Source organism: Parasteatoda tepidariorum, chromosome 1 (genome assembly GCF_043381705.1).
Source record: "Parasteatoda tepidariorum isolate YZ-2023 chromosome 1, CAS_Ptep_4.0, whole genome shotgun sequence".
Lineage (NCBI taxonomy): Eukaryota > Metazoa > Arthropoda > Arachnida > Araneae > Theridiidae > Parasteatoda > Parasteatoda tepidariorum.
This window is the reverse complement of record NC_092204.1, coordinates 17411153-17423893: the sequence shown is the minus strand read 5'-3', so window position 1 is coordinate 17423893 and position 12741 is coordinate 17411153. Positions and strand designations below refer to the sequence as shown.

General features: G+C 29.5%; 1 protein-coding gene across 2 annotated transcripts in view; it reads right to left on the bottom strand.

Moving 5' to 3' along the window:
* The window catches only part of LOC107438276 (serine-rich adhesin for platelets), a 69916-nt gene extending 57178 nt beyond the window's left edge, over window positions 1-12738 (bottom strand). Inside the window, exon 1 of one of the 2 annotated variants that reach the window (XM_043049694.2) lies at window positions 12610-12738. The gene's annotated coding sequence lies outside the window, so the exon portion shown is untranslated. The remainder of the gene's footprint in view (window positions 1-12609) is intronic. The other variant, XM_071177221.1, reaches the window with a different exon arrangement.
* Between the last annotated feature and the right edge of the window lie 3 nt (window positions 12739-12741).

Below are 12741 nucleotides of genomic sequence, written 5' to 3'. Positions count from 1 at the left end.
ATGTGGTTCACGCCGTGAACCATGGCTCGCTGCGCTCGCTCGCCAATGAACACAATGTTCTAGCACAAAGACATAATATATTATCATCAAAGACATAGTATTTTATCATCAAAGACATAGTATTGTAGAATCCTACGTGGTTCACGGCGTGAACCACGTAGGATTGCGTAGCAATTCTTGGGGGTTGGCGAGCGTTAGCAAGCAGGGGGCGGAGCCTCCTAGTTGTTTTTTTTTCACGTTATTTATTATTCATTTCTTATATTTGATAGGACAATAGCAAAAAATTTGGAAACGAAAATATTTTTGTAAAAATGTCCGGAAGTTGGGAACTTTTTTCTTCTTCATTATCTTGGATTTTCCCAAATCTGTCAACATGAACCTGACAATGTTGCACCCCATTAGAAAATTCAAGATTATTTTCAATTTTCCCCATTCAAATCTTTATTTTTAGTCCATATTTTATTCCATATTTCTTTAAATTCACTTTGTTTACATTCTTATTGTTTTATGTCCAAAATTTTCCTCTTTTTTTTAACATATTCATTATTTGATTCTTGTTATTTGATTTAACATTTGACAAAAATAAATTATGTCTTGATTAATTTAAGAATTTATGTATTGACAAAAACACATTTATTTTTTCGATTTTAACATGTCTGTTTCAGAAAACTTTCAGAAAGTAGAGCTAAACTACAACTGCAGACCAAATTATCAAAACAATAAATTAATCTCTTAAGTTAATGATTTTGAATTGATAGATGTCTTTAGTGGCTCAAGTAACCCCAAATAAAGGTACTTGTCCTTCAAAGAAATTATTTTTAAAAAAATATTTATTGAATTGAGCATATTTTAAGTTTTAAAAATATCATATTCTAATTTTAAACGGTATGGGTATATTCTTATTTAGGTAGCATAGAACATTTTCCAAAAAGAGAACAAAGACGAAATGAATAAGGGTTCTAGAAAATCATAATGAGGGCTGTTATAAATTGCCCTGGAAAGCGGATCGCGTTCTTTGTCATCATTAAAATTATAATAATGAGGGAAAAGGTTATGTCCTTCAAATCAGGCTGATCGGTTGCTTGTGCAAAATGTCCAGATTCGAAATATGAGAGTTCAGCTACTTTTTTGCATAGAGCTAGTGGTACATTATTTTTGTAGTTTACACAAATTGACTTCTTTGTTCGTTCGTTTGTTGTAGTGGAACTGAGCGTCTGAGGCCATTACGGCCCTTTCAATCAACTTCTTTGTTAAGATGTAGTTAACTACTACTACTTTTTTCAAAAAATATAGTGATTACAAACAAGTTTCAAGTTGTAGTTACCACTTATGTAACTGAGTGGTAGCTAGACTGGCTCATGTAAACATGAATAAATATTTCTTAATAATTTCTGATTTTGAACATAGATGCAAATTAAATACTCCAGCAAAATTTGTCTCGTTATAAAGTATCACTACTTAAATGATACGAACTTAGATGGAGTAATTAATATACACCTATGTTCAAAATCATGAATAATTGTAGATTAAATTGTAAATTAAATGCTCCAGCAAAGTTCGTATTGTTAAAGTAATGATACTTTAACGATACGAATTTTGCTGGAGTATTTAATTTACACCTATGTTTAAAATCAGGATTTACTATAGATTAAGCACTCCAGCGAAGTTCGTAGATTAAACATTCCAGCAGTGATACTTTAACGACACGAACTTTGCTGGAGTATGGAGTCATTTTATGGAGTAATATTTAATGGAGTAATTTTCACCCACGTTCAAAATAAATAATTATTGTAGATTAAACACTCCAACAAAGTTCGTATCGTTAAAGTAATGATACTTTAACGATACGAACTTTTCTGGAGTATTTAATTTACACCCATGTTCAAAATTAGGAATTATTGTAGATTAAATTGTAAATTAAATACTCCAGCAAAGTTCGTCTCGTTAAAGTATCACTACTTTGCTGGAGTGTTTAATCTATAATAAATCCTGATTTCGAACATAGGAGTAAATTAAATACTCCAGCAAAGTTCGTATCGTAAAGTATCATTACTTTAACGATACGAACTTTGCTGGAGTATTTAATTCACACCTATGTTCAAAATCAGGAATTATTGTAGATTAAATTGTTAATTAAATACTCCAGCAAAGTTTGCATCGTTAAAGTATCATTACTGTAACGATACGAACTTTGCTGGAGTATTTAATTTAAACCTATGTTCAAAATCAGGAATTATTAGAAAAATATTTATTCATCTTTACATGAGTTAGTTAGTTATTCGAAATTTTTTTTTTATTCAAATTTGTTCATTTAACCTTTAACTTTGTATGCTTTTCTCTATAACGAATACTTAATTTAAGAAATGCTTGTAAATTATCTGATACTTACAATTTTATTGAGTATTTAATGCTCGTTTATTTCCTATAAGAAATTAAGTACGTCGAAAGTATCTTCCCTTCCATTGAAATAACTTCAATGTACTTTCGCGTGTGAAAGTGAGACCAAAGGGATAAATTATTTATTATTCGTAATGGCTAACTTAAATATTAGTTACGCGTGACTCTAAATACGCAATTTCTTGTTCACGCTTAGCTACAAAAATATTTCCACTACATAAATTAACGGAATAGGAAAGATTTGTACCCATCAGATTCGAAAAATTAGTTGTGTTTTACTTTGTTTTGTTTCTTTTGTTACTTTGTTTCTTTATTAAAATAACGTTAAAAGTAGTTGCCAGAAATCACTACAAACTATTCCTTTTCTTTCTTTCTTTTTTCTTTAAAAAAAGGAGAACATTACACAACAAACTACGAAAAAAGAAGAGACAACTACTTGCAACTTAAGACCACTGCATTTAGATAGATTAAGGAGAAACTATAAAAATCTCTTTTCTGTACTGAAATGGATAATAAAATCTAGAAAGCCCAAAGCTATGAAATAACGGACACTACTTCGCACGCAAACGATAATAAGAGCGTTACAAAAATTTAATCTTCACGAAATGATAGTTCTATTTTAAAGTGGACGAAACACGATTCACTTTTGTTTATTTAATATCTCCTTAATTATTTAATCGTAACTACCACTATGACTTACAATTCAAATTATTCATATTTAAAATAAAAACTTATTCAGAAACGGTCAGACGATACCGGTATTATTATTAAATCCAGAAACCCAAATCATGCTCTTCAAAAACTACAAGACCATATAGACGAAATAGAAGACTGGNAGTAATCAAATAAAAATAAATAGGCTAAAAAAATGTTTGCTAGTTTCAATTATTATTAGTCGTCCGTGGCAACTGTGTTGGTGCAAATTAATATAGGTTCAGACGAATTCTAGGGTTTCTCAAGATTTCTGAAAAATGTCTAAGTTCAGCTTACATTTAAAAAGGTCGCGAGATATTTTTCGCAACCATACATTTAATTTAAATTAAAAATTTACATCCTTACTTAAAACATCGATGTGTATTTCCCTTTTACTACCACTTTATAAAAAAAAAAATCAGCCCATCGGAACTCTGTAATGCAGGACAGCAAAGGGTGACTAAATATGCAAAAATTGGTGACAAATATTTAATCGAAAGATATTTAAATGAGTAAGTTTGTATGGAATTTTAATACTATTGAAAGTGATAGCAAGGATTTGATATGAAGTTTGACAAAGTAACTTTTGCCTTAAGTATAAATAATTTGAAATGTACGTAATAGTGGTAGTTGCGATTGAACAATTAGATATATAATAAATAAACAAAAATTAATTACGTTTCTACCAATTTTTGCATTTATAATCAGCAGTGGCATCCCTGGAAATAGGATCCGAAACAACTAATTAATTATCCAACATAAATTGGAAGGGACGGGATAGCCTGGTTGGCAGGGCGCTGGACTCTCGCTCGTGAGAAGGGGAGTTCGAATCCAGCCGGCCGTAGACTCCCCGTGCCGTAACTTTTAATCCTTTCGATGATGAATTTCCCCAGTGGTAGTTAACCCTTTCGCGCCGACTGTCACAAATACGTGACAGCATGAAACTGTATCAATCAGGATAAAAAGATAAAACTGGTAATCAAAGTAATTCTTTAGCAGTTTATTTGTGGGCGGAGTTATAATTGTTTGATTTATTTAATTCACCATTACTTTGTTCAAAATAAAACTATTTAGTTATACTTTGAACTAACATTGATTATATATATGATTAAACTAACAATAATTAAAGAAAAAGCAAAGTAAGTCTTTCAAATTAGCAGCGACAACATTTAAGTTACCGCTTTTTATTTAATTGCAACTTGATTCTGATTTTGTACAAATGCTTTTCTGAATCACCCGTCCCCAAGGGGTTAAACAGAATTTGAATTACAATTTTAGGCAAAAACATAAGCCGTATTTTGAAAAGTCTTTGACGGATTACCTCTACAATATTACATATTTATATATATGATAAATATTTTTAAAAATAGTGGTGGTTAAAAAGATAATATATTAAGTTTATAAATGCAAGGAGTATATAGAAAGCATACATTTTACTATGATTTTAAATATCGAAATAAAATTTTACACCAAATGCGTAAAAGTTGGCAGGTATGTAAATCTGTCGGATCACAAAGTCCTCCATGTTTCCATAACAAATTATACCTCAGGGGAGGGTAGGGGGTTCTAAATTGGCTCTTTTTTGAAAGTACGATTTCTACATCTTAAAATTAATAAGAGAATTTATTATTAATATAGAATAGTTATTAACATAGAATAATTATTAATATAATAGGAATTAAGATAGAACGACCCATATGAGACTCGTAAATCAACAGTTCCTAATATTTTACAGTAATGGAACCCTAAATGATCGAGCATCTTTTAGGGGAACCCTAAATAAATAAATAAAATTTATTAATAGCTGAAATATATGAGTACTAACGAAAGAAAGACTTTTAAATATTTCGGTAATATTTAATTTGAAGAAGGCAGACATGGTGGCTTTGGGGATAAAGCATTCGCTTCTCAAAACCAGGTGAACCAGGTTCAAATCACAGCGATGGCTGATAGATACGAATTCCACAACCGGCTCACAACGACCACATGCTGACGTAAGATATCCTGAGTGGTAGACGGATCATGGGTTAAAGTCCCCTTGCCGTCAACCGTGGGTGGTTTTCGTGCTTTTCCTCTCCATTTAACGCAAATTCGGGTTAGTTCCCTCAAAAAAGTTCTCCACGAATGCAAATTTCTCCCAATACTTAATCCAGGAGTTCCCTTGTCTTCTGGATTAGGTTCAAAATTACAAGGCTACGGAATTGAACATTGGTAGACGTAAACTCAAATTTGAATCTGCTGTTTAAGAACGGTTATAATATAAGAATGTGAAGAAGGAATTCTTTTCGATCATCCATTTATGAAATATAGTCTTAAAATTATCGGATTTATGACAAATCATTAAATTCGCAAGCCTGGAGTGGCATCTGGTCCAGTTCCAAATTTGATTTTGATAGTTTCAAAAGCTGAAAATAAAAAAAAAGTAAGCCGAATTATAGTTTTCCAAAAAGATCTGTAACAAATCGTTGAAAATGGTTTTCAGAGAAACATGATTCTTCGCTTTCGAATTCGGTAATTTTATTTTAAATTCGGAAAGGTTCCAATTCAGTGCATTTAAATTTGAAAAGTTCGATGAGAAATTTTTTATTTTTATTTTTTATTAATGCATATCCTTTTCATAATTTATTCAATATAATGCTATAGAAAGAATTTTTATTTTTATTTTTTCAGTTTTATATTTTGAAAAAAAAAAAAAACTAAATGACTAATAAATAATGATTTATTGTCTGGATATAAATATGGTAAATTTAAAAAAAAATTAGAANTCAGTGCATTTAAATTTGAAAAGTTCGATGAGAAATTTTTTATTTTTATTTTTTATTAATGCATATCCTTTTCATAATTTATTCAATATAATGCTATAGAAAGAATTTTTATTTTTATTTTTTCAGTTTTATATTTTGAAAAAAAAAATAAACTAAATGACTAATAAATAATGATTCATTGTCTGGATATAAATATAGTTACAGGTTTCAACCATTATTAATGGTAAATTTAAAAAAAATTAGAACACCTTTTGGTAACTTAGTAACTTAAAATTCGATTTTTCATGAACTATTCGACCGATTTAATTCAAACTTCGTAATTTGCCTACATAAAATTATATTTTTTAAAATGATGTAAAAAATTGCAAACCTTTACTTTTTAAAATCTTTTTGATCATTATTAAATAAAATAATAAAAAAATATCAAATAATTTTTTTTTTAAAATTCTTTTTTACATGGAATTATCATTGGATAAATGAATAATTTTATAATTCTGAGCAAAAAATTTTCAATTTGCTTAAAAAGTTTCTAAGATATGATGAAATTAGAAAAAAGTAAAATTAACATTAAGGATTCCAAACTTTGGATCTCTTTTCTATCGGGACCATTATTTCCCAGATTGTGGCTACCACCTATATTTTGATCGAAATGTAGGGTTCGGTGTTTTCCACATTGTTTCAGAAATTCAAATCAGTTGAAAAACAGGTATGTTTATTCAGAGAAAGTACGTTTTTGAGTCTGATTTCGTAACTTAAAATATCGACTGTAGTAATCAATTAGTTTATTTGAGGTCACCCTTCGGGTCACCAGGTCGCCATCCTGGCACGTGAAGATCCGATCATTAGATCAAAAGTTATTCATGGTGGTTCGTTTTTTTTTTTTTCTTTTTCTTTTTTGTTGCATTGTACAACCATTTTTTTCATATCGGCGTTTTTAATACATGATCACGTTAATTTTTATTAAGTGCTTATCGCGTCAAAGTTGGAGAGATAACTCTGATTCGGCCGACATATTTCCGCGAATTTAAAATTAATTTAAAAGATTTGTTCATGTAATTCTAATTAGTATGCTCAGAGAATTTTTTTATATGTCACTTAAAAGGAATAAAATTTCAACTGAGATTAGAGATACTGGTATCTGAAATTCTCAGTAAAATACTTTTTTAATACATTGATTGAAACTCAAATCACGAGCTACAATAATGACTTACGTGTGTAGCGGGATTTCAAACTTTCGTAAGAATAAAAATAGAAAAACTAGCTCAGAAAATGAATAATTAAAAAGGTTATGTTTTCCATATTGTTTAATCTTGGTGTTCTTCCAAAGTATTAGGCCAAAAGCCAGAAGATTTCCAGCATGTTAAAAAATTGAGACTCAAATCAATTTTTGCCAATAGCTAACAAATAAAAAAATAAAATAAAAATAACACTTGAATTCATAGAAATAAATTAACACTTTATTTTTTTATTTGCTCATACTACTTCACCATTTAAGATAAATGTGTTTCTTAGTAGTAGTGAAATTAATGAGGCCAACTTAATAATTAAAATATTTTGTTTCGTAAAAAAATATTTTCTAGTGTTATCAAAATTTAAGTTATTTTTAGTTTAATATTTTTTCTTCTAATCAATTTTTCTACCACTACATATCGAAAAGTCAAAGTATGATATAAAATGAAATTTCATAATGTAGTTTTCAGATTGTGACACTTTAAAAGAGTGAGCGAATTGAAAATTGAAGTGAGCGAAAAGAGTGAGTGAGTTAATCCACAAATTTTGCCATTTTTAAAAAAAAATTGCTGTCGAACGCGGAGCAGTTGGCATCCCGGTAGCAATCAGGAATTTATTTAAATTTTATCAGCACTTAAAAACATCAAGCTTCTAATACAATTGTTTTGATTTTTAATTACATTTGTTAGATTATAATGATGATTCAAAATCTACCAAATTAAGTGTTTACAAAGATTCCAGCTGCTCCGGATTCGACAAAATGTTTTTTTTTTTTTTTTTTTTTTTTTTTTTTTTTTTTTTTTTTTNAACTACAAACTAAAATTTGTAGATTTTCGGTTAATTTTGCCAACTTTTTAAAATTCCCAACACAGTTTCAGGTTTAACAAGTTGAATGCCATGGGAGTCACCGGTGACCGGCACTGAGTTTTGTCGTAGTGCCACGGGGGTCACCGGTGACCGGCGAAGCCAAGATTATTAGAAACACATAATTCGAGTAAATTTTTAAATATTATTATCGTTACTTAAATGGTTTGAAGAAATCAATGCAATATAGAACTCACAAAAATAGTTTTATTTACATACACAGAGATGCCAACTTGCTCTGGACAGCGAATAAATATTTTCAAGTGGTTGTTTATTAATTCTTGGTTTAATAAAATCAATTTAGTAGATTCTTATCCACACAATTTCAAAACAATTCGTAGGCTTATATAATTCACTACTTTTTACAGATATGTCATGCATACCTTTTAAAAAACTAGCAAAATATGTTTAATATTTGCAAATTTAGTTTGCAGTTATTTACCGTTTGGTCAGACGGGAGAATCATGTAAAATTAGCGTGGCATTCAACGTGTTTATTGTAACATAGTGGCATATGATAGATGATTTAGAATTATTTAGAAGTGAGTAAAAATCCTATAAATGGAATTTACTAAACCAAGAATCATACATTAAAAGACTATCACTCTAAAATATTTATCCGCTGATCGGTGCAAGTAGACATCTCTGCGTATATATGCTGATGATCCATTTTTGAGATATGTCTCTCTATGAAAATGTTACAGACTGGTAACTAAAATATTTTATTCTTAGCACTTACAATTGGAAAAACTGAATATTCCTATCAAAAAAAATCTATCAATTATATGAAATTATTTATCTTATGATTTATATCTTATGATTTATATCTTTTCTGAACCAGTTGATGTATTTTTTTTAAAAACAAAATTAGTAGCTAGATGAAGAAAATTTCCATTTAGCTTAAATGCAAACCTGCTACCACGTTTGAATGGTAGCAGGTACCCTATCATGAAGGCACTTTTTCCATTTGTGCAATTAAAGAGTCCAGCAGAAAAATGGAAAAGCTGGCGTCTTTGTTATATAAAGCTAACGATGGCACTGTCGATAAAGGTGTCCCTCATTCCACTATTGGTGAGTTGGAGGTCGTGAGTACGATCTTGGCAAGCGACTGACCAACCGACGGGTTATTCATACCTGCCAACTCTCCCGCATTTTGCGGGAGATTTTATTTTCATATTTAAAGTGGTAGTAAATATATACTATTTTCTCTTTTANGGTCGTGAGTACGATCTTGGCAAGCGACTGACCAACCGACGGGTTACTGCAGCAAAGTGCATGTTAAATCTGTCGAAACTGAAAGTTCCCTCGTTGGTTGGGCTGTAGAAGTTTGGAGAAAATGCTATCGATCGAGTTTAAAATTAGATAGTATTCCTACCATGTATTATGGCTGTTAAAAGATATAGCCGACAGAAACAGGGCTAGGTATTTGGTCACGGTTGGGTGATGCGTTTTGTGTAAAGCTTATACGCATTTGTCTTGTAAATATATATGGCATAAAACGTATAGATATATTTACCCGCTTTTAAACCATTTAAAAGATGCATTTTTGACTTAAAACACAAATTTCATTAGCAAAATATGACTTGTATATGTTACTGTGAATGACCGAAATTGGTGGTTGTTGACTTCTACCGGTGAATGTTGACAATCACAAAGTCGCTTTGGTAAATGTCCGAAATATATACTCGGTCTAGTTAAGCACCACTTCCCGGTATACCCTCCATTGGTGTTTTTTTAAGGTTCAGTGCCACAGCCTGGTATACATTTGCCTGGTACTCCGAAAGCAGTTTCTCCCAATCTATCCTCAGCAGATATTAATATATCGAATAAATATGATAAAACTAATGAATAAATTAATACGAAATCGAATATAACAAATATTTCGGACATTCACCTAAGCGGCTGTTGACATTCATTGGTAAATGTCAACATTCTCTTGATATCGGTCATTCACGGCAACGTATACAAGGAACAAAATTAATTTGGTTCTTCAATCTTAGAATTGATCCTGGTGGAAAAAATATACGTGAGCACTTTCATTTCAAGCAGAGTGCAAGTTGTTACACTATATCTATCATGGAAGAGTGGTACTCAATAAAGATAAAATCAACGTTAAAATTTCTTATTTTGAAAACTATTTTAGTTTTTATATTTTACAAAATTTTATTTTTTATATTTCACAATGAGTTTATTTTAAAAAAGAACAATATATTATTGTCTTGAGAAAAATGTCATATTTTGTGCAAAAATATTTGGATGACAATATGTAACCACTTGATTTGTTCTATTGACACTAACTATAGGGAACGATATCGGATGAACCGACAACGAAAGTTCTAGACTTGTAAAAATATATAAAAGTTAAAATATTTTTATTCTTAAAATATATTATATTAACGATTTCGCATGAACCGGTAACGAAAGTTCTAAACTTGTAAAAATTTGCAAATGTTAATATATTTTTATATTTGTTTAATAATGTTGATTTGTAATAATTTTGCCCACAATTATATATAATTTAAACAAATACATGAAACACATTGAAAAAAAGAAAATACACCGTTTTAAAAAGCTATTCACTGCTAACTTCGACACCATACAGGGTGTCGCAGGTCTGTACCATCTATACACACTAACCAATTTACCGTCAACAACCTCCTTCATCAACAACATAATAAAGGCGGTAATTTAAATATTAATTAAATATCGAATGCTAGATATGCTTTCGGCAGTGGATTTACGAATTAATTCAAGAAAGAAAAACTGGTAGCAAATATATTTCATTTACTTCTAATTTTCGGGAGGAGTAAAAATAGCTCTTGCTATTCTAAATTATAAACTTTTTATAGCTGCTTTTTTTCTTGTGTGAACAATCTTATATCTATGTTATATCTGTTAAAAAAAAAATTGATACTCATGGAAATTTTACTCTATTCGAAAGCAAGATCAAATAAAAAGATTTATCTGTTTTTGCAGTTTTCCGTTGTGATACATATACATACCCTCCAACTTATGAGGATTTTGAAAATAATTCTTTCTAGTGGTAGCGAACCAAAGTAGAAATTTTTAAAGCAAATGGATCTCTCATAAAACTTTTATCAGAACTTAAGAATCTAGCCATATGGCCTGCACTTTTATAAGTAATAGTGGACAAGTTACGCTAAAATTAATTTTTTTTAAATATTTAGACATTAATTTTGCTACCGTCTGAAAAGAAGATTTCTGAAACTACGGAAATTCCGTAGCAGTTGGAGGGTATGCATATACATAAATTTTTAGCTATGGGCAGGTACAAAGATACGGATAATAATGAAATAAATAAAAAAAAATTTAAATAGTTAAAAATTTCATAATATTGCAACCACTGCAAAGAGCTGTAACCAAAAATTCTAAAATGTTATTTTTATATTTAAAGTGGTAATCAAATTTTTGCTCTTTTTTTATTTCTTGGATGTATAAATTTATTTCAAAATGGTTTTCGTCACCACTATATATAAATAAAAAATAACTATAGGCAAATTCAAGATTTTAAACCATTAATGCTATGACACAAAAAGTGGTCCATGTAGGAAAAACGCCTAAACAAAAAAGGGGATATTTCATTCTTTTATTTACCACTTTAGTTATAAAAACAGGACTGCGCGTTGACTGAAGACCCAAATATAAGTATTTATAGATTGTATTATAAGTATCTTATACATAACAGCATTAAAATATAAGTATTTATATTTTATTTTGCGGAACTATTATAGTATTATCTACCATAATATAACTATATTATTTTATCTACCATAATATATTAATAATAAAAGTATTTATATTTGAATCTGAAATCGATTTATAGCTCCTTTATAAACCCAGAGTGGTGGGTAACAGAAGAAAATATCTAGATGGTTTCAACATTTATGTATTACCACTTTTTCGTAAAGGCTCTTCGTCCATTATCGCAAAATTAGTGATAGGAAATTGATGGGTTAAACACATATGTATTATCACTTTCTTTCCTAAATCGTTACTTGTATATTAAAAAAAAAATAATTAAAAAAATTCAGGTTTTAATCCACCATTTAAATGGTAAGTTATTTTAAAATTCCTTTTACATTTACTTTTTTGAAGTTTTGACACTCATTCTATTGAAAATTAATTCTTTTTGTTCTAATCTTTAAAAAATATCACTAAGTATCAAAAAAAAATATATATATATATATATATTTCTGAAAAAATGGAAAAGTTTTATAAAAAGAAAACTTTTATCTCGTTAACCTTTAAAAGTTACAAAATATTGTGCCCTTTAAAATATGATCAAAGAATAAAAAAGCAACAACAAAAAAACGGTAGCAAATGGGAAATATTTAAAAAAAAAAATTTCATGTGTTTATTAAATTAAAATGGCAGCAATGGTTATATTTAATGCAACATTGATTTGCTAAATTATCCATTACTAAAATCTGTTTAACTTAATAACTCTGAGTTAATTATCAAATAACTATCCATTATCAATACGGATGCGTAATTCACCAGCCTGAAGCATGTCCACAAAAGATAAGGCGTTTTAGATAATGCATACGATGCTTTCCCTGCCTAGCATCAGGCTTAACAGGAAAGCCGAATTTCAAGGTTATTTTCAATGCATAAATCAGAATTATTCTTATTAAACTCACCTGCTTACGTCTAATATTAATCAATTCTGGATCTATTGAACACAATTTAGGTATCTTCGTGCTTTCTTCTTAAAAAATTTGAAATTTAATCCTCTGCGGAAATTTTCGTCTGCTCTCTCATGACCCGATGTA